The 24,225-nt window shown below is 34.9% G+C and overlaps 1 protein-coding gene across 30 annotated transcripts in view; it reads left to right on the top strand.

The window, feature by feature from the left end:
• The first annotated feature begins 4,650 nt into the window (after positions 1-4,650).
• The window catches only part of pcdh15b (protocadherin-related 15b), a 513,920-nt gene continuing 494,345 nt past the window's right edge, over positions 4,651-24,225 (top strand). For 12 of the 30 annotated variants that reach the window (XR_015503451.2, XR_015503442.2, XR_015503434.2 and 9 more), the window contains exons 1-2: positions 4,851-5,372; positions 5,894-5,996. The gene's annotated coding sequence lies outside the window, so the exon portion shown is untranslated. Of the gene's footprint in view, positions 5,373-5,893; positions 5,997-6,710; positions 6,731-24,225 lie in introns of all 30 variants that reach the window. The other 18 variants (XR_015503452.2, XR_015503435.2, XR_015503447.2 and 15 more) reach the window with 5 other exon arrangements.

Raw genomic sequence — 24,225 nt, 5'->3', positions numbered from 1 at the left:
TGTTTTTTTAACATAAAATAAAATTAAATAAATTTACATAAGTTACATAAGATATGCGATGCACATGTTTTTAAATAATTTGTTCAATAACAAACAGGTGAAATGTTTTTATTCAGAACTAAAACACGGCATGGTGGCTTAGTGGTTAGCACTGTCGCCTCAGGTCGCTGGTTCAAGTTTCTGTGTGGAGTTTGCATGTTCTCCTAGTGTTTGTGTGGGTTTCCTCCAGGTGATCCATTTTTCCCCACAGTCAAAAGACATGCGGTATTGATGAATTGAATAAACTAAAATGGCTCTTGTCTATGTGTGTGAATGCAAGAGTGTATGGGTGTTTCCCAGTGCTGGGTTGCAGCTGGAAAGGTATCAGCTTTGAAAAACATATGCTGGATAAGTTGGTGGTTCATTCTGCTGTGGCAACTTCTGATGAATAGATGGACTAAGCTGAAGGAAAATGATTGAATGACTAAAAACTGTGTCAAGGTGCAAACATTTAGTCTTTAAACACTATTGAACAAGCGAAAACCTCAGCAGATTTTCTGACGCTGATTGGCTGTTGTCACTTCCTCTCTTGCCTTGATTCCTGCCATTTGTATTTATTTTCAGCTCTGGGTTCACCTTTATGCTGCTTCAGCCAAAAACATCAAAACAGCAGCTACTGGGGAGGTGGGGATAAGGCCCCTTCTGATTGGTCAAATTTAGATTAAAAAAACAATGCAAAAAATAAATGTCTGCGAGACATATATTGCATTTACTTTTATCACGATAACGATGTCAATGATTTTTTGTAAATTACACAGCATTGAACTGTAATGTAAACTGTATTTTACTGTTGGACAGTTATGCGGTATGTTACTGTATTTTAAAGTCGCATTGTGAAATTTTTTGTATATTTTAAAGTAAAGGTATTGTGGTACAGTGGTAAACTTACCTGTTAATGGTTGCTCCAAATAGGAGGTGGAGCCTGGCCTATAAAAGAGGAGGTCAGACTCCAAACCAGTGCTTCTTTATATACAGCTGAAGTCAGAATTATTAGCCCCCCCTGTTTATTTTTTCCCTAAATTCTGTTTAACGGAGAGAAGATTTTTTTTTTCAACACATTTTTAAATATAATAGTTTTAATAACTCATTTCTAATAACTGATTTATTTTATCTTTGCTATGATGACAGTAAATAATATTTTACTAGATATTTTTCAAGACACTTCTTTACAGCTTAAAGCGACACTTGATATTTTTGTGGGCTATTTTTTGTCATTATTCTTTTTGGTACTTTGTAATATTAACTATTTCCCACTTGTAAATATACTCTCACTTCCTGTGGATTATACGACACTGTAGATAAACATCACTTGCACCTTCTTTTTTTGTGGACCATGCCTTAACACGTCTCCCAGTTGGTCTGACTGGACCCATACGGTTTCAGGAGAATTTACTGTACCAAATACATGTACTAAAATGGTGCTGTAAATGTAAAAATCATATTGTTGCTGTAATTGATTTACAGTAAGTTACTCTCAAACTGCTGCCAGTAAGGTAATGTAGATTCTACAGGAAATTCTTAAGTGTAAAAACCTGTATTTTGTGATTTATGTTTTTATTTGGAATTTTTTTCCCATTTATTTAAGCTTTTCAATTGCATGATGGGACCTTGATCTTCTTCCAACAACGTTTGACCTTGAAAAGAAAAAAGAATTGCAGTATGTGATGTAGATCTCTGCTTTGTCAACTTTTGATGTTGTAAATTCAACTTAATAGTTTAGCAAAGTGACTTTAATTCACATTTTTATTAGTTTGAAGTGATATATTGTCCGCCTTGGTGTTTTATAATGTACAAAAACGTCCAGTACATATTCAGTTACTTTACAGAAACATTTATCTACATATTTCTCTATATAATTTGTCTATAAATTATTTCAAAATGTCAATAAAAGTCACTTTGTTAAACTGTAGAGTTAAATTTTCAACATCAAAAGTGGACAGAGCAGAGATCAACATCCCATAATGCAATTCACAACCGTAAAGAAACAGAAAACACGGAATCTGTTTAATAACATATTTTTTTACAGCGCACATAAACTGATTACTGAATACACATCAGTGTCTCTGCTTATTCTTGCAGCATTCTGTATCTGTTCTTCTTCCTTTCTGTCTTCATATACAGTATCTCCCATTCTGTCCGCATGAATCTGGCTTCCTCTCAGTCAGGAGTTGTGGATAATCCCTCAACATGTCACACTCACGGGAGCATGTAACTCAGGTTGAGAGAGCACTCCAGTGTGTTCCTCGCTGATGAATCGCAGCTTAGTTCATCTCGAAGATATGAACCGACTTCTCCTCAGGGAAAAATATGGACTGTGAGATCCAACAGAGTCTGTCCGGTTCGTCTCAGGTCAGGTTTTCCCTCCTCAACTAATTTACTGACTGATTACACTCTCTAAAACAAAACCACAACAACAAAGTCAAACACAAAGAAGAATAAAAGAAAGCAAAACAATACAAATCAGGGGGAAGAAGTGTGCTTGGATTCTGTGTTTATTAATGTGTTTGTTTGTGTATTATTATATTTATTTATTGGATCATTGCATTATGGGGCTGTTAATCCTTTACCCTTGTGTATTACTCCGCCCACATACAATGACATGCAAAGGACTCTACAGTTTGAGAATTATTGCAGCTGTTGGGCAACATAATGTACTTTTGAGGCTGTGTTTAGATGAAAATTTTGTTGTTTAGATTGCAACTATGTCGTTTATTTATAAGGATAGTGCCTATTTTAAATATTGATAATTTCTGAGAGATAGCATGTCGGCGGACATTAGCCTATCTTTGAGCAAAGACGGTTGACGATGTTCATCCACAAGATGGTGACAGAGACTGCATAATAAGCCTTAAGTGGAAAACAGTGTAATTTCAAACTACAGCTGATCGAATCATTATTAAACGGGTAAATGACTTTCTAAGTCGATCTCTCTCTTTTGTATGTTGTAGTGCTGTATTTATACCATAGTAATATTGTGGTCTTCCTATTGCAACAGAGAAATACTGGGAAATCTCTGTATATTGATGGCATTTCATGCTGTTCATAATCTTAAAATGTTAAAAATCACCCGTTTAGTCATCACTTTTTTCATCACGAGTAGAAGTGCGATATGACTGTAAATTGTCACTGGTGGGACACTAGTCCTGTGGCCTCGAGCCAACGCACACCTCCCAACCGTGCCGAAATACAGCCACATCGCACTGATACTTGTATATTGCTCATATATATATATATATATATATATATATATATATATATATATATATATATATATGTGTGTATATATGTATATACATACAGTTGAAGTCAGAATTATTAGCCCCTCTAAATTATTAGACCGCTTGTAAATTTTTTTCCCAATTTCTGTTTAACGGAGAGCAGATTTTTCCAACACATTTTCAAACATAATATTTTTAATAACTAATTTCTAATACTGGATTTATTTTATCTTTGCCATAAACTTAACTGTTTAGCCTATTTATACATTTATCTAAAATAACATAAAATGTATAATAAAAGTATAACAGAATAATTGATTATATAATACAATTATCAGTCTTATCGAATGTGAATTTTAACAATAGTTTTCTCCTCTGTAAATCATGGTAAAAATATATATATATGAAAGTCATTCAGTTATTATTTCTCAAACATAAAAACATAATAGGCAACATAGTGGCTCAGTGGTTAGCACTGTCGTCTCACAGCAAGAAGATTGCTGGTTCGAGTCTCAGCTGGGCTTATTGGCATTTCTGTGTGGATTGCATGTTCTCGCCATTTTCGCATGGGTAAACAAAATTGGCCATAGTGTGTGAGTGTGTATGGGTGTTTTCCAGTACTGGGTTGCAAAAAGGGCATCCGCTGTGTAAAACATGTTGAATAAGTTAGCGGTTTATTCCGCTGTGGTGACCCTGTTGAATAAAGGGACTATAAGGCAAAGGTAAATAAATGAATGAGAAAAAAATAACAAGATAAACAGGGTAAATACAATTGTAAACAATTGTTTTTATTAGTTAAACTACCCCCATCAGGCTGCAAACTCAACAACATCCATCTATATTACTTTTATTTAAAAAAGAAATACAAAAGAACAGGAAATGATAATAAAAAAAGCCACAAGCTTCACTATTAATTAATTTATTTCTGTAAAAGCTTTGTTCACCAATGTGTTTGTGACGATAAACAGAAAACAACAAGCCTCGTTGCAATTGCCTCTTAACCTTGTGCTATGTCATGATATTTCAGGAAGGGAATTCACAGTGGGATTATTCTAATTTATGGTAACTCATCCATTGCAAATTGATTCTTATATATTATAGGTCACACAAGAATGGCACCCAAAGCAGATTGCCAGATGTGTTCTCTCATAATGAGAAGAGAATGAGAATGAGCAGGATATTTAATCTTTATAATAAAAATATGAAATTATGTAGAAAATTCTGTCAGCCCATGACCGCTGGATGAAATTAACGGAATGGAAACTGCATTAAAAAAGAAAGGGAAAAAAGAAACATGTTAAAACTGGCAGGCTATTAAGTTTATTTCCTCACCCATCACGATCCTCGTGTTGTGAACGAATCACTATTTTGAGTCGATTTAGTTCAGTTGACTGAATCGGTTCAGTCAGTATGAATCATTCAAACAACTCAGTCGTTTGGAGCGAATTCTTTTTAAATTTAAACCGTTTTAACAACATGATTCATGAATATTTGCAGAACATTGAAACAAAATGCAAAATCATAAGTTTGCCACTAATTAAAAGTGTAATATTCCAGTAATACTAATAAAACTACAAGTTACAAGACGTATGTTATTAATTACGTCATGATAATTTTGTTGGGCTGACGTAAGTGCTCGGTGTCGACTCGAATGAATCATGCGTTGCTAAAGGACGTTTGTTTGTAATATAACTGTTTATTTATGCTTTGTAGTTGTAAACTTTGGCTGTCCTAATGATTGTATTTTAAAGGGACATCGAATGACGCCAAAATGGAGACGTTACAGTCGATATTTTATTTATAATTTGTTGTTTTGTTTACGACAAGTACTTTCTTAGTTACTGACGAATGTGCTCGGTGTTGAGTCGAATGAATCAAACAGTGCTGACTGGACATGTTTGTCTTTAGTAAATATAATTGTTGATTAAGGCTTTATTCTTTTGAACTTTGGCCATCTGTATGATTGTACCTTAAGAGGACATCAAATGACGCCAAATAGAGGTGTTACAGTCAATATTTTTTATATAGATTTTGTTATTTTATCAGAAGTAGGCCTACAAAGTTCCACAGTTTGTGACTGTGCCTGATAAAGCAGCACGTATACAGGAGAAAAGGGTAAGTCTGATTCAATTGCTTTATGTTGTTGTTGTTTCATGTCTTTTAATTACTTCAAATTGCACAAAAAAATGAATATTGGTTAATGAATGAAGACCTCAATAAAACAAGTGATTAGAAAAAGTGGATGGAGGAATTGAAATAGCATACTTTACGCACTGAGGAAGGATTTGATCCAAACAATAGTCTTTTCCCAGTATCAATTGTAAAATTAGACAATAAGACTTTGAATAAACTCAAACAAACAAATAAATAAATAAATAATAACCACACAAGGTTACATAAAAGCCATGTACAATGTACAACTTCTCTGCCTTCACAATGGTAGTTCAACATCATTGGGGTAAAGAGTGGTAAACAATGTTGTTATAAGTTGTCAATGAACAAATGTGGGAATATTAAACCAACTTTACCTCAATTTCAACATCATACTAGCACAAGCTGACTGGTACATACCATAGACTGTAAAAAAGGGTCCCGATCACAAAACCACTAAACTCAGACTCTCTCTAATGGAACAGGAATGATAAAGCTAAAAGTGTTGTCTGGCTCAGGATTCACCACAGGAGGACCTCACACACCCTTCATCTCAGTGCTTCGAGAAGAGAAGGGTCATCTGAAAAGGTTTGATACTCTACTGCCTTTTGCCAATTTGCATAGTATTTATTTGTATAAAAATGCTTTTTTTTTTTTACTCTCGATGCATAATGATTGATTTTTTCCACTGCTGCTAGTTTGCCATCTGCTGTGATCAAAAATTCTGAAAGTTAATGATTTCTGAAAAATGCATGAGTCACTGTACTGTTGACTTCTAGATGTCTGTGAATTGCTTGTCCTAGGTATCCTTTTGTGGATCCAGTGTTGATATTTTATGCGTTTGACAGGTTAGAGAGTAAACACAGGTTTGGTATTAATTGTTAATTTTACAAATGGAAGTACAATAGCAACACTACTTGAAAGTATAACATGCATTTACTCTTCTATCCATATTAGTTCAGGATTCAAGCTAGATACAGGGTTGCCAACCTTGATGACATGGCCAAAAATCAATGACTGTCTTCTCGTTATATAGCCAACTATTTATATTTATTCCAGCTTGATGTAAATCACATATAAGCTATATGCTTAAAGGAGTAGTTTGCCTACAAACAAAATTTTTCTCACTATTTAAGCACCCTTATGTGGGTTCAGACCTTTATGAGCTGCTGTATTCTGTTGAACACAAAATAAGATATTTTGAAGAATGTTATAAATATCTACATCCAAAACAAATACCATTAAGGTCAGCGGTTAGAAGTTTCTAACATGTCTCAGAATAACTTCTTTTGTGTTCAACAGGAGCAAGAAACAGGTGAAGGGTGAGTAAATGATGACTGTTTCATTTTGGGGGTGAACTAACCCTTTAAGCCCATTGATATACAGTTATGCATGTACTTTATTTGTGATCCAATCATAAGTAGTCATCTTAGATGCATTGCCATTTCTATGTCTGTTGTGTGTTCTTGCATGAGTGTAAAGTGAGACACGTGAGTAATAATGAATGAATTCGGCAAACAGCTTTTGTCATTACCACATGAACTAATCGCATGAGTTTCATCGATACATTCTCATTCATAAATTCATAGATTGGATTCACACTTCAGAATCTTGCTGGTAGTAGTAGGTAATCCGGGTACTTATATTGTTTTTTGAATATGCACACATGATATACACACATGATACACTTTATTCATATGCACACATGATACACTCCATACATAAGCATACATAATACATTCCATACATTTACATGATACATTCTACACATGCACACTTTACATACTCCTGTCAGGATCTGGTATAGAACCCGAGTCTCTGGCTTGAGTTACATACTCACTGAGCTTCTGGAAGTTGACAAAGCTCCATACTATCCATCTATACCCACATACTCATGATAAACATGGATACATACATATGCACACATGATACACTCTATACATATGCACACATGATACACTCCATACATGTGCACACATGATGCTCTCCATACATATGCACACATGATACACTCTATACATATGCACACATGATACAATTTGTACTCTATACATATACACACATGATACACTTTATAGATATGCACACATGATACATTCCATACTTATGCACACGATACACATGGTACACTATACTTATGCACATATGATACACTCCATCCAAATACACACAATACATTAGACACATACACTCCATACATATGCACACATGATACACTCCATACATATGTACACATGATACACTCCATACCTATGCACACATGATACACTCCATACCTACAGTATGCACACATGATACACTCCATACATATGGACACAATACATTTTTTATACATATACACACAATACACTCCATACATATACACAAATGATAAATTTTATGCATACACACTCCTTACATATGCATTATTCATTCTATAAATATACACACATGCACACTTGATACACTCCATACATACACTTACACAATGTCTTAACATATACGCACATAATACATACTGTATATATGTACACATGATACACTCCATACATATACACAAATGGTACACTATAAATATGCACACATGACACTCTATATTTATGCACGCGATACACTCTATACAAATACACACTCTTTACATTTACACACATGATATATTTTTCACATATACACATGCATGATACAGTCTATATGCACACATGATACACTCCATACTTATGCACACACGATACATTCTATACTTAAGCACACTATACATACAGTGTGCCATACATATGCACACAAGCTGCACTCTATACATATACACCATACATATGCACACATAAAATACTCAATACATATGCACACAATACATTTTTTTATTCATATGCACAATATATTCTATACATAAACACTCCTGTCAGGGTCATACGTACTATTCATCTATACCTACATACTCATGATGCACATGCATACATACAATTGCATATATGATACACTCCATACATATGCACACATGATACGCTCTATACATATACACTATATACACACAGACACATGATACAGTCACAAAAGATACAATTTATACATATACACACATGATACACTCCATACATATACATGATACTCCATACATATACATGATACATTCTATACATATGCACACATTATACTCCATAGATATACTGTATATATACACAAGATACATTCTACACATATGATACACATGATACTCCATACATATACACACGATACATTCCATACATATGCATGATATAGATACATGATACACATACACACAATACATTTTATACATATGCACACATGATACTCCATACATATACATGATACGTTTTTATGCATATGCACAGATTATACTCCATAGATATACACACAAGATACATTCTACACATATGATACACATGCATACATGATACATTCCATACATATGCACACATGATACTCCATACACTTTATACATTCTAAACAAATACACTCCTGTCTGGGTCTGGGATAGAACCCGGGTGAATGACATATCCACTGAGCTACTGGAAGTTGACAAAGGTCCATGCATCGATACATCTATACCTACATACTCATGATACACATGCATACCTGATACACTTCATGCATATGCACACGTGAGACACTCCATACATAAGCACACGTTACACTTCATACATATCCATGATGCATATGCACATATGATACTTCACACTTATACACACATGATACATCTATACCTACATACCCATGATACACATGCATACATGATACACTTCATGCATATGCACACCTGAAACATTCTTTACATGTGCACACTTGTTACACTCCATACATATACATGATACATTCAATACATATGCACATATGATACATTCCATACACTTTATACATGTACACGCTTGATGCATTCTTTACATAAACACACATGATGATACATATGCACACATGATAATCCATACATATACACACAATACATTCTTCAAATATACATTCTATACATATGCACACATGATACATTCTGTACTTATGCACAGGTTACACTCCATACATTATACATGACACATTCTATACATATACACACATGATACTTCATACATATACACACATGGGACATTCTTTACATATATACACTTTATACATATGCACACAATACATATTATACATAAACACACATGATACACCATGCATATACATGATATAGATACATGATACACATACACACATAATACATTCTATACATATGCACACATGATACATTCCATACTTATGCACACAATACATTCTATACATACACACAATACACCAGACATATACATGATATAGATACATGATACACACATAATACATATGCACAGATAATACTTCAAACATATACATGATACATTCTATACATATGCACAGATTATACTCAATAGATATACACACAAGATACATTCTACACATACACTTAATGCATGAGCACACATGTTACACTCCATAGATATACATGATACATTCTATACAAATGCACACATAATAATCCATACATATACACACGTGATACTCCATAGATATACACACTTGATACATTCTATACATATAAACACTTAACACATATGCACACAATGCATTCTATACATAAACACACATGATGATACTTAAGCATACATGATACTCCCTACATATACATGATACATCTATACCTACATACCCATGATACACATGCATACATGATATGCATGATACACTTCATGCATATGCACACATGAGACACTCCATACATATACATGATACATATGCACACATGATACATCTATACCTACATACCCATGATACACATGCATACATGATACACTTCTTGCATATGCACACGTGAGACACTCCATACATATGCACACCTGATACATTCTTTACATATGCACACTTGTTACACTCCATACATATACATGATGCATTCAATACATATGCACACGATACATTCCATACACTTTATACATATACACACTTGATACATTCTATACATAAACACACATGATTATACATATGCACACATGATAATCCATACATATTCACACAATACATTTTATACGTATGCACACCTGATACATTCTGTACATATGCAAAGGTTACACTCCATACATATACATGACACATTCTATACATATGCACACATGATACTTTATACATATACACAAATGGGACATTCTATACATATATACACTTTATACATATGCACACAATACATTCTATACATGAACACACATGATACTCCATACAGATACATTCTATACAAATGCACACATTATACTCCATAGATATACACACAAGATACATTCTACACATATGATACACTCCATACATATACATGATACATTCTATACATATGCACATATGATACATTTCATACATATGCACACAATACATTCTATACATAAACACACGATACACCATACATATACATGTTATAGATACATGATACACATACACACATGATACTCCATACATATACATGATACATTCTATACATATGCACACATGATGCTCCATACACTTTATACATATACACACATGATACATTCTATACATATGCACACATTATACATTCCATATACTTTATACATATACACACATGATACATTCTACACATATACACTCCTGTCAGGGTCTGGGATAGAACCCGGGTCTCTGGGTTGAGAGGTGAATGACATATCCACTGAGCTATTGGAAGTTGACAAAGGTCCATGCATCGATACATCTATACCTACATACCCATGATACACTTCATGCGAGACATTCCATACATATGCACACGTTACACTCCATACATATCCATGATGCATATGCACATATGATACTTCACACTTATACACACGATACATCTATACCTACATACCCATGATAAATTTCATGCATATGCACACCTGAAACATTATTTACATGTGCACACTTGTTACACTCCATACATATACATGATACATATGCACATATGATACATTCCATACACTTTACACATTTGATGCATTCTTTACATATGCACACATGATAATCCTTACATATACACACATGATACATTCTTCAAATATACATTCTATACATATGCACAGGTTACACTCAATACATGATACATTCTATACATATACACACATGATACTTCATACATATACACACATGGGACATATACATATCTTTACACATATACACTTTATACATATGCACACAATACTTTCTATACATAAACACACATGATACATCATACATATACATGACGTAGATACATGATACACATATTACATTCTATACATATGCACACATGATACTCCATACATATACATGAAACATTCTATACATATGCACACATGGTACATTCTACACATATACACTCCTGTCAGGGATAGAACCCGGGTCTCTGGGTTAAGAGGTGAATGACATATTCACTGAGCTATTGGAAGTTGACAAAGGTCCACGCATTGATACAATTGATACAATGCATTAGCACACATGTTACACTCCATAGATATACATGATACATATATCTATCTACATATCTATACAAATGCACACATAATACTCCATACATATGCACACTTGTTACACTCCATACATATACATGATGCATTCAATACACTTTTTACATATACACACTTGATACATTCTATACATAAACACACATGATGATACATATGCACACATGATACATTCTTTATATATGCACACCTGATACATTCTGTGCATATGCACAGGTTAAACTCCATACAGATACATGACACATTCTATACATATGCACACATGATACTCCATAGATATACACACTTGATACATTCTATACACTTTATACATTTGCACACAAAATATTCTATACATAAACACACGATACACCATACATATATATGATATACATACATGATACACTCTATACATATGCACACATGGTACTCCATACAAATACATGATACATTCTATACATATGCACACGTTATACTCCATAGATATACACACAAAATACATTCTACACATATGATACACATGCATATATGATGCACTCCATGAATATACATGATACATTTTATAAATATGCACAAATGATACTCCATACACTTTATACTTATACACACGATACATTCTACACATTCTCCTGTCAGGGTCTGGGATAGAACCCGGGTCTCTGGGTTGAGAGGTGAATGACATATCCACTGAGTTACTGGAAGTTGAAAGGTTCATGCATCGATACATCTATACCTACATACCCATGATACACATGCATACATGATACACTTAATGCATTAGCACACATGTTACACTCCATACATATACATGATACATTCTATACGTATGCACAAATGATACTTCATACATATAAACACATGATACATTCTATACGTATGCACAGATGATACTCCATACATATACACACGATACACTTTATACGTATGCACACAAGATACTCCATACATATACACACGTGATACTCTATAGATATACACACTTGATACATTCTATACATATATACACTTTACACATATGCACACAATGCATTCTATACATAAAAACACAAATGATGATACTTAAGCACACATGATAGTCCATACATATTCACATGATACATTCTATATATATGCACACATGATACTCCATACATATACATGATACATCTATACCTACATACCCATGATACACATGCATACATGATACAATTAATGCATTAGCACACGTTACACAAAGATCACAAAGTACACAAAGTTGACAAAAGTTCCATTCATAGATACATCTATACCTACATACACATGCATACATACAATTGCGCACATGATTCACTTCATAGATGTGCACACATGGGACACTCCATACATATGCACACGTTACACTCCATAGAAATACATGATACATTCTATACAAATGCACACATAATACTCCATACATATACACACGTGATACTCCATAGATATACACACTTGATACATTCTATACATATAAACACTTAACACATATGCACACAATGCATTCTATACATAAACACACATGATGATACTTAAGCATACATGATACTCCCTACATATAAATGATACATCTATACCTACATACCCATGATACACATGCATACATGATATGCATGATACACTTCATGCATATGCACACATGAGACACTCCATACATATACATGATACATATGCACACATGATACATCTATACCTACATACCCATGATACACATGCATACATGATACACTTCTTGCATATGCACACGTGAGACACTCCATACATATGCACACTTGTTACACTCCATACATATACATGATGCATTCAATACATATGCACACGATACATTCCATACACTTTATACATATACACACTTGATACATTCTATACATAAACACACATGATGATACATATGCACACATGATAATCCATACATATTCACACAATACATTTTATACATATGCACACCTGATACATTCTGTACATATGCAAAGGTTACACTCCATACATATACATGACACATTCTATACATATGCACACATGATACTTTATACATATACACAAATGGGACATTCTATACATATATACACTTTATACATATGCACACAATACATTCTATACATGAACACACATGATACTCCATACAGATACATTCTATACAAATGCACACATTATACTCCATAGATATACACACAAGATACATTCTACACATATGATACACTCCATACATATACATGATACATTCTATACATATGCACATATAATACATTTCATACATATGCACACAATACATTCTATACATAAACACACGATACACCATACATATACATGTTATAGATACATGATACACATACATACATGATACTCCATACATATACATGATACATTCTATACATATGCACACATGATGCTCCATACACTTTATACATATACACACATGATACATTCTATACATATGCACACATTATACATTCCTTATACTTTATACATATACACACATGATACATTCTACACATATACACTCCTGTCAGGGTCTGGGATAGAACCCGGGTCTCTGGGTTGAGAGGTGAATGACATATCCACTGAGCTATTGGAAGTTGACAAAGGTCCATGCATCGATACATCTATACCTACATACCCATGATACACTTCATGCGAGACACTCCATACATATGCACACGTTACACTCCATACATATCCATGATGCATATGCACATATGATACTTCACACTTATACACACGATACATCTATACCTACATACCCATGATACACATGATACACTTCATGCATATGCACACCTGAAACATTATTTACATGTGCACACTTGTTACACTCCATACATATACATGATACATATGCACATATGATACATTCCATACACTTTACACATTTGATGCATTCTTTACATAAACACACATGATGATACATATGCACACATGATAATCCATACATATACACACATGATACATTCTTCAAATATACATTCTATACATATGCACAGGTTACACTCCATACATGATACATTCTATACATATACACACATGATACTTCATACATATACACACATGGGACATTCTTTACACATATACACTTTATACATATGCACACAATACTTTCTATACATAAACACACGATACATCATACATTTACATGACGTAGATACATGATACACATATTACATTCTATACATATGCACACATGATACTCCATACATATACATGAAACATTCTATACATATGCACACATGATGCTCCAAATACTTTATACATATACACACATGATACATTCTACACATATACACATTCTACACATATACAGGGATAGAACCCGGGTCTCTGGGTTAAGAGGTTAATGACGGAAGTTGACAAAGGTCCATGCATTGATACAATTGATACAATGCATTAGCACACGTTACACTCCATAGATATACATGATACATATATCTATCTACATATCTATACAAATGCACACATAATACTCCATACATATGCACACGTGATACTCCATAGATATACACACTTGATACATTCTATACATATAAACACTTAACACATATGCACACATTGCATTCTGTACATAAACACACATGATGATACTTAAGCATACATGATACTCCCTATATATACACACATGATATATTCTATATATATATGCACACATGATACTCCATACATATACATGATACATATGCACACATGATACATCTATACCTACATACCCATGCATACATGATACACTTCTTGCATATGCACACGTGAGACACTCCATACATATGGACACCTGATACATTCTTTACATATGCACACTTGTTAAACTCCATACATATACATGATGCATTCAATACACTTTTTACATATTCACACTTGATACATTCTATACATAAACACACATGATGATACATATGCACACATGATACATTCTTTACATATGCACACCTGATACATTCTGTGCATATGCACAGGTTACACTCCATACAGATACATGACACATTCTATACATATGCACACATGATACACCATAGATATACACACTTGATACATTCTATACACTTTATACATTTGCACACAATATATTCTATACATAAACACACGATACACCATACATATATATGATATACATACATGATACACTCTATACATATGCACACATGGTACTCCATACAAATACATGATACATTCTATACATATGCACACATTATACTCCATAGATATACACACAAAATACATTCTACACATATGATACACATGCATATATGATGCACTCCATGAATATACATGATACATTTTATAAAAATGCACACATGATACTCCATACACTTTATACTTATACACACGATACATTCTACACATTCTCCTGTCAGGGTCTGGGATAGAACCCGGGTCTCTGGGTTGAGAGGTGAATGACATATCCACTGAGTTACTGGAAGTTGAAAGGTCCATGCATCGATACATCTATACCTATATACCCATGATACACATGCATACATGATACACTTAATGCATTAGCACACATGTTACACTCCATACATATACATGATACATTCTATACGTATGCACAAATGATACTCCATACATATAAACACATGATACATTCTATACGTATGCACAGATGATACTCCATACATATACACACGATACACTTTATACGTATGCACACATGATACTCCATACATATACACACGTGATACTCTATAGATATACACACTTGATACATTCTTTACATATATACACTTTACACATATGCACACAATGCATTCTATAAATAAAAACACAAATGATGATACTTAAGCACACATGATAGTCCATACATATACACATGATACATTCTATATATATGCACACATGATACTCCATACATATACATGATACATCTATACCTACATACCCATGATACACATGCATACATGATACAATTAATGCATTAGCACACGTTACACAAAGTTCACAAAGTACACAAAGTTGACAAAAGTTCCATTCATAGATACATCTATACCTACATACACATGCATACATACAATTGCTCACATGATTCACTTCATAGATGTGCACACATGAGACACTCCATACATATGCACACATGATACACTCCACAAATAAACACACATGCTGCACTCTATACATATGCACACATGATACACTCCATACATATACACACGATACATTCTATACATATGCACGCATAATACACTCCATACTTATACACTCAATACATATACACACATGATACACTCCATACATATACACACGATATATTCTCTACACACACACGCACACACACATACACGTTTTAGGCATTATCTGCGAATCACATTGACAGAACCAAAATGCACAGTAATGCATAGCAGAAAAAAAGTTTTTCTAGATGATTTCATTATATGGTTATAGGCCAGACTGATTTACTACAGACACAAGGATACTATACCTCTAACTATACGGTACATACAAAGCAATAATAGGCAACAGCTCTTGTCATAAGCATACAGTACACATCACTAAGACACCTAAATGTTATTTACGGTAAATTGCCCTACTCTTATTTTTTAGTTTAGTGTAGTACATTCACAGAGGAAATGTGAGAAAATAACATGTAGGTGCTTTAGCTGATGTGCAATGTATGCTTATGAAAAGAGATATTGCCTATTTCTGCTTTGTATGTACCGTATAGTTAGAAATATAGTATCTTTGCTATCTGAAGTAAATCAGTGGCTAGTTCACACAATTTCAAACGAATACAAATTAGCCAATAAATCAAAATAGTGCCAAGTTGCACTGTACCCGAAGTGTGCTAAAAAAAAAATCTTCAAACACATTAACATTACCTTGTTAATTCTGAAAGTAACTTCTTTACTTGTCTGGCGATTGGGCTGCTGTCAGAAACTGAACATGTGTACTGTGCAATGGCAGTGAGTTGCCCTAGCATGGTACTATTCTTCAGCTTTGGAGTGCAATCACCTTTAGACACAACATATTGTATGATGGTGACCTTCTTGGTATTTTAACAAGCCTGCTCTGCTTGTGAAGTGATTTACAGCCTCACAGGGTGAAGATGTTGAGCAGTAAGCCACTGAAGGATGATTATATCTTAAAAATTCCAGCCTTTGTCTGCACTTAACTTACCAGTCGGGAACAGCACATTGGTCAGAAGTTACCGTGACCTTTACCCACTCAAACTTAAGATTATGTTGAGTTTGGAGCGTCTGAACCTGAAAAAGTTTGTAATCCAAAATATGAACTTAAACAGTGATGAGGTGCATTTATACATTGCCTATTCAAACAGGAAAGAGGTTTTGCATATTAATAACAGCTCACAAAGTTGTAAACCTTTTTATTTTTAGCAATGCAAATTGCCTTTATCAATGTCCTCTTGCAAAACCAAGAACACACGAAAATTTGTATTTTTTTTTTTTGTTTCTGTTTGTTCCAAAGAGACTTCAGTGTAAAAAAAGCAATTAAACTGAACAGGCTCTTGTGCCTTTACAGCTGTATCGGGCTAATTTGGCAGAAACCTTTGTCTTTCAGCAATTTTTCCTCGCTTCAGTCTTGCTACTGAACAGTCTTTAATTGTGCTTAAATTAGTCCCGGCATTAAAATTGTAGAAGAGCTAGTATATTTTTATTGAAGAAGAATGGGGAGAGACCCCTCTTGAACCCTAAATAAATTAACCTGGATTTAGATTGCTTTGAGGTTTTTTTATTTTTTAATTAAATGCTGATATGATTTCGTGTAGTAACGTCATAACTAGATTATGAAATTGTCTGTTATTTGCAATCCAAGTTAATGAGTGTTTTTTTCCTATTTTAAAGGTGCTGTATGTACATTTTTGACTCTTCTAAAGCATCAAATAATGTATTTGCAGATATTTGAAAAGCATGCTAAGTGAACAATGTTGTTTATCTAAAAAAAAAAAACACTGCTAAAGTTAGTTATTCTCCTTTAAAAAAAGTTCCTTTCGTATCTGTCCTAATTTTGGACTGTGTAGCCCCACCCACTGGCATTTTAGCAATTATATTTTGGCACCCTGGGGGGGATTTGGAGGGAAACACAACATATTTCATTTAAGTCATGATGAAGGCTGTCTCATACACTCACCGGCCAGTTTATTAGGTACATCTGTCCAACTGCTTGTCAACGCTAACTTATAATCAGCCATTCACATGGCAGCAACTGTTCATTTAGGCATTTAAACATGGTCAAGACGATCTACTGCAGTTCAAACCGAGCATTAGAATGGGGAAGATAATGAGCCTAATGAGTCTATATTTCTGCAACATTCGTATGGTATGGTCAGAGTTTGGCATCAACAACATGAAAGCATGGATCCGGAACATGGAACGGGAGACTCGCATCATGGATGTGCAGCAGACAAATCTGGAGCAACTGATGTTATCATATCAATATGCATCAAAATATCTGGGGAATATGTCCAGTACCTTTTTTAAATCTATGCCATGAAGGATTAAGTTAGTCCTGAAAGCAACCCGACAAACCCGGTAGCAAGGTGTACCTAATAAAGTGGCCGGTGAGTGTATGTGGCAGCAGCCAAATATGTGACCTCTGGAGGACAGCAACAGATATTTGGTTATAAAAATCCACATGATTCGGGTTTATTTAATGTTTAATTAATACATTATTATTATTTAATTAATAAATAATCTAAATATTACACATACAAACCTTGATGGTCAGCTTAAATTGTAATGTATCCCCTGATATCTTAACCTATTGATGAAGGGGCAGCACAGTGGCTCAGTTGTTAGCACTGTCGCCTCAGACAAGAAGGTCACTGGTTTGAGTCCCGCCTGGGTCAGTGGCATGGGTGTTTTCCAATACTGGGTTGTGGCTGCTAGGGCATCTGCTGTGTAAAACATATGTTGGAATAGAAGGCGGTTTATTCTGCTGTGGCAACTTAAGGGTTGCAAATGCATAAATGCTTTTTTAGATGAACAGATTTTACAACAAAAATACATGATCTGGTGGTTGTTGTGTTGTGAAATCTCTCATTGTAAAGTACGGCATCTGTACATTTACCCTCTGTGGGTACAAAACATTATTTTTATGCTACTTCTTAAGTTGTACAATTACCTTCAAACTATAAAAATGAGAGCACATTCGGATTAATAATCCTAACGCTGTGGGACTGGAGCTTGATTTTGATTTATTGACAAATGCACTAGGTTGTGCGATTTATTTTCCAGCAAAAGCACAGACAGTGTAGTTCCAGGCAGGTCATGAATGCATAGTTCCATATCACTTCTCTCAATGATTTAAGTCATTTCAGCAGTCCTAACAGATGACGGCAGCGAAAGACCAAGCAAATCAATACACAAACATCAAGGTAAAAATGGCAATCTATTTCCACATTTCCCAGAAACTGAGTTTTACAATTGTTTATACAGAAAGAACATATTGTCTTCCTTTCTTTCCCATACAGAAACAAGTGGTTAGCTCCTTCCATCGCTTAATTGAAATAATCTTTCAGTTGAAAAAGTTCAGTAGTGAGGTAGTAATGACAGTTCTCGAAGCAGTTAAACTTATATTGGTCAAGGCAGCATTTTATTGGACATGATGTTTCCTAGTAAGGTTTCAACAATAATTTCCCCCTATTGTTTTTAATGTATCTAAGCTTGTATTATTTACTATGCACTATTTACTTATTTACTATGTGGGACTCTTATTTTGAATACAGGACAGGCATTAAGTAAGAATAAGCAGTTTATTTGAAGCAGGCAGCCATACATGATCACAGAGTCTCAACTGCTTACAGCTAGTTAGAATGCAAAATGCAGGATATACAGATTAAAATTGTATTCAACACCACCCCAAAGAGACATAATGTATGTTTAAATGTATCCATGTTGGCTCAATGTGTTTATTATAAAAAATCCGGGCATATTTGTTTATAATGTGGCAACAAACACCCAAAAACTGCTGTATATGCTGTAATTTGAAGGCACATTTATGCTTTTCCTTTTTAGAGTATATCACACCGTTCCACTTTAAAAATATGGTCAAAATATATTATATAATGTAATAACCCTATTCCTAGGGTTGGAAATGGAACTGTTAAACCATTCCTGGAGAATGTTTGCACTTCCAAGGCCACATGCCTCTATTTAGATATCAGAGAACGTTTTTACACTTTGTATCAATGCATTCTAAGGCAACTTCTACATTTCACTCTATACACTGTAAAAACTGTAATGACAAACATTCAAGACAACAAATACGTTTTATGTTTCTTTAACTTACTTTGATAAGTTAACCTGGTTTCAACAAATTTTTGAAGTTATAATAAGTTTAACTTAATATTTTTAGTCAGTTTTATTGATTTAAGTTAATGACTTGAAAAGTTAATTTGATTCACCTAAAATATTTAAGACAGCAATAATTTTACAGTGTAGCATATTTAAGGGTTCGTTTACACCTGTAGATTGATTATTTTGTTCCAAAACAAGGATTAAAATTGTTACGTTTTTGTGCTTGGTGCGGTTCGCTTTCACACAGCAAAGATTCTACACAGACCAAAATTGCTAAAACAAGTCACGTGCAAGTAAACTCTCCTCACATTGGTCAGAGTTTCAGGCTTTAATTTGCAGAGTCCCTCTCAGCTGTCATGCGCACTTTTTTAATTTATGGCAACGAGCTATAAGTCATTATAAGCGAAAAGCTGTGCTTTAATTTTGAATAGTGACACCCCCAGACATCGACACCAAATATAAACCAGAGGTAAGACTTTCTTATAGAGAAATTACAGATTGCAGTTCGGTCAATTTTTTTAACTAATAAACAGTTCTCGGTACTAATTCAGCTCGTTTCACTTTTGTATTTGACATAAAAATTACATTTACCGGTAGGAAAGACATCCCACCCTACTCATTCTCTCTTCATATAGCCAAATATATGCCTATTGGATATCCATAATGCACTGGGATATAGCCTGGTCTGTTGGATTGTTTTGCTTTCTCACTACAATCGATCTGCTCCAAAGTTTGTTTCAATAGAGCCGAGACCACCTCATTCAGGCGATCTTTGACCGATTGTTTTGGCATGGATCCAAGCGCGATTGCTGGATTCACATATGCCAAACTAACCGTGCTAACTGCGGAAAAGCGCCATGTTTCGAAGCAAAAGTCTAGGTGTAAAAGCACCCTAAGGGCGTACTCACACTGCCTTGAACCAGGCCGAAGCACGCTTGTCCCCCTTCTGTCTCCCCCGACGGCACACACTCGCGTTACATTCGCGCCTTAGCATGCTTTCGTCATCGATGATGCGCTGTTCAGTAAGAAGTGCTCTCGCTCAGCACAGTGGAGATTTCTCTAGTTATTTTTAGTCATTTGGGATGCAATCCAATATTTCGCCGGACAGATCAGATACTTTTGATGCTCATAAACAATCACAAAGTCCTCGTGCTGCAGGTATTAGGAGGTTTGCTGCAGGTGCAACTGTTGTGAAGTGAGGGGTTTGTGTCTTTAGTAATCTACGACAGTTTGTGTTCATTGGACAGTAAGAATAATTAATAAATCCATATCAAACAGTCCCTCCTCGGGTCTGTTTAAAAGTCACGTCTCGTCTTCAGTTTCGGGCTCAGGCGAAAAAGTGAACCGCGCTCTGGCACACCTCTTCCAACTGGGCCAGGGCCGACCAACTGATCTGTGCCTGAGCCCGATTCAGAGCACTTACACTTCTCAATGGCATAGTGCGAGTACGCCCTAAGTCTCACTTGAATTCTCCTCAACAAATAGTAGTCATTCTGTGTCCTAAAGGCATCTTGAGACAAGGTTTTCACTCTTATAACTCTCATTGTAATTATGCATGTCAACTAGCCATTTCTTAAGATTACTCATTTAAATAAGCCACAATTAGTTTGCAGTTTTGCACATTCTTAAAAAAAAGAAATTTACAGAAATTTGTGCTTATTCCAGTTGGCCAGAAGAACAAAAATGATTTATTTATCATTCAACATTCACCTGTCTCATTCCTAATATAAATATGGTGAAATGGTGTCTTCCCATCATTCAATGCTGAGAGCAGTGACAGAGGTGACAGCTGGTCGTGCTGTCAGGTGAATAAACTTATGCTGTGTTGAGTAACTCCGTATAAAACTGGGTTAGGGTTAGTGCTCTTCACAATACAGCTAATTCCTAAAAAATGAACATGAAACGGTTAATCATGATTCAAAAAGAGCCATAATGAATTTATGCAAGCGTTAAGAAATTCTCAGTGTTCTCTTTGCCAGCAATAATTGAAGTTTTCAAATGACTGTCAGTCTCGGTGTTGGTCATGCTACATGCTGAGTTATGGCCAATTAGATATGAGAATCACCTAATTGTCCGGGGAACATTGAATCCACGCATTTGTGTGAGTGGCGGATAATTTAAAACCCCCCTGGAGTCTCTCTAATAGCAGCGGCCACATCAAGAACAAAGCCTTCAATCATATAAATGCTTGGCTTTCTCTCAGAGGATAACTTTACCTCGACGATCTTTCCTTCTATGGCTCAACACATCAAGATGAAGGTGAAACTGACAGATTTTATGATAAAAATCATCAGGGCTTTCATAATATTGGAATGTTGAGTGGTCATGCTGAGAGTCTTAAATAGGTTGTGTGCTTTGGTTTCTAAAGAGGTTTGAAAGAGACCCAAAATGAACTTTTTGTTAGGAAGTGACACTTGCAATGTTAGCCTAAACTCATTAAGAAGTCTTTTTTTATATATTGTGGAATTCAAAAGAAGACCATTACCATTAGAGCTGGGTATTGATTCAGATGTCTCAATTTGATTCCGAATCCCTTTCATTCTGATATGTGTTTCACTATTGGTTTTATTGTGAAACAATTGAAGCTCATGTGGTTTTTCTGTAAAGGTTTAATCCACAGGTGTCAAACTGAAGGGGCCACAGCTCTGCACATTTTATTTTTAACCATAGTTTAAGGTGCAGTATGTAGGTTTGACACTCAGTGGATGAACTAGGTATTGCTCGTCTGGTTCAAAACATAGAAGCACAGGTTGCTAGATTGAATTTTAATTGAAACGGCTAAAATGAATTAGAAAACAGCTATTATTTTTTTGCAGCTGATCAACAGAGAACTATGACAATGATCACCTCAGGTACTGTCATCGACTCGGTCCCAGTCATTCCCCTCGCTGGCCAGCAGAGGTCACCATCACCGGACTACTGACATTACGTCATCCTCAGACACTGATTGCCACACACCTGCAGCACATCTCCTTGATCACCACACACTCACAAATAAGCAGCACACACACACACACCTTAGCTCGAAGTCTTGTTCTGCCCCTGCAAACACTACTGAGCATTTCTACTCCTTGCCTGCTTTCCCTGTTGCTAACCCGGACTGTGTATCGACCTTGCCTTGCCTGCCGCCTGTCTCAAACCCAG

The sequence above is a fragment of the Danio rerio genome, chromosome 12 (genome assembly GCF_052040795.2).
Source record: "Danio rerio strain M-AB ecotype USA chromosome 12, GRCz13ab, whole genome shotgun sequence".
In the NCBI taxonomy this organism is placed as follows: domain Eukaryota; kingdom Metazoa; phylum Chordata; class Actinopteri; order Cypriniformes; family Danionidae; genus Danio; species Danio rerio.
This window is presented reverse-complemented; position numbering and strand designations above follow the sequence as displayed.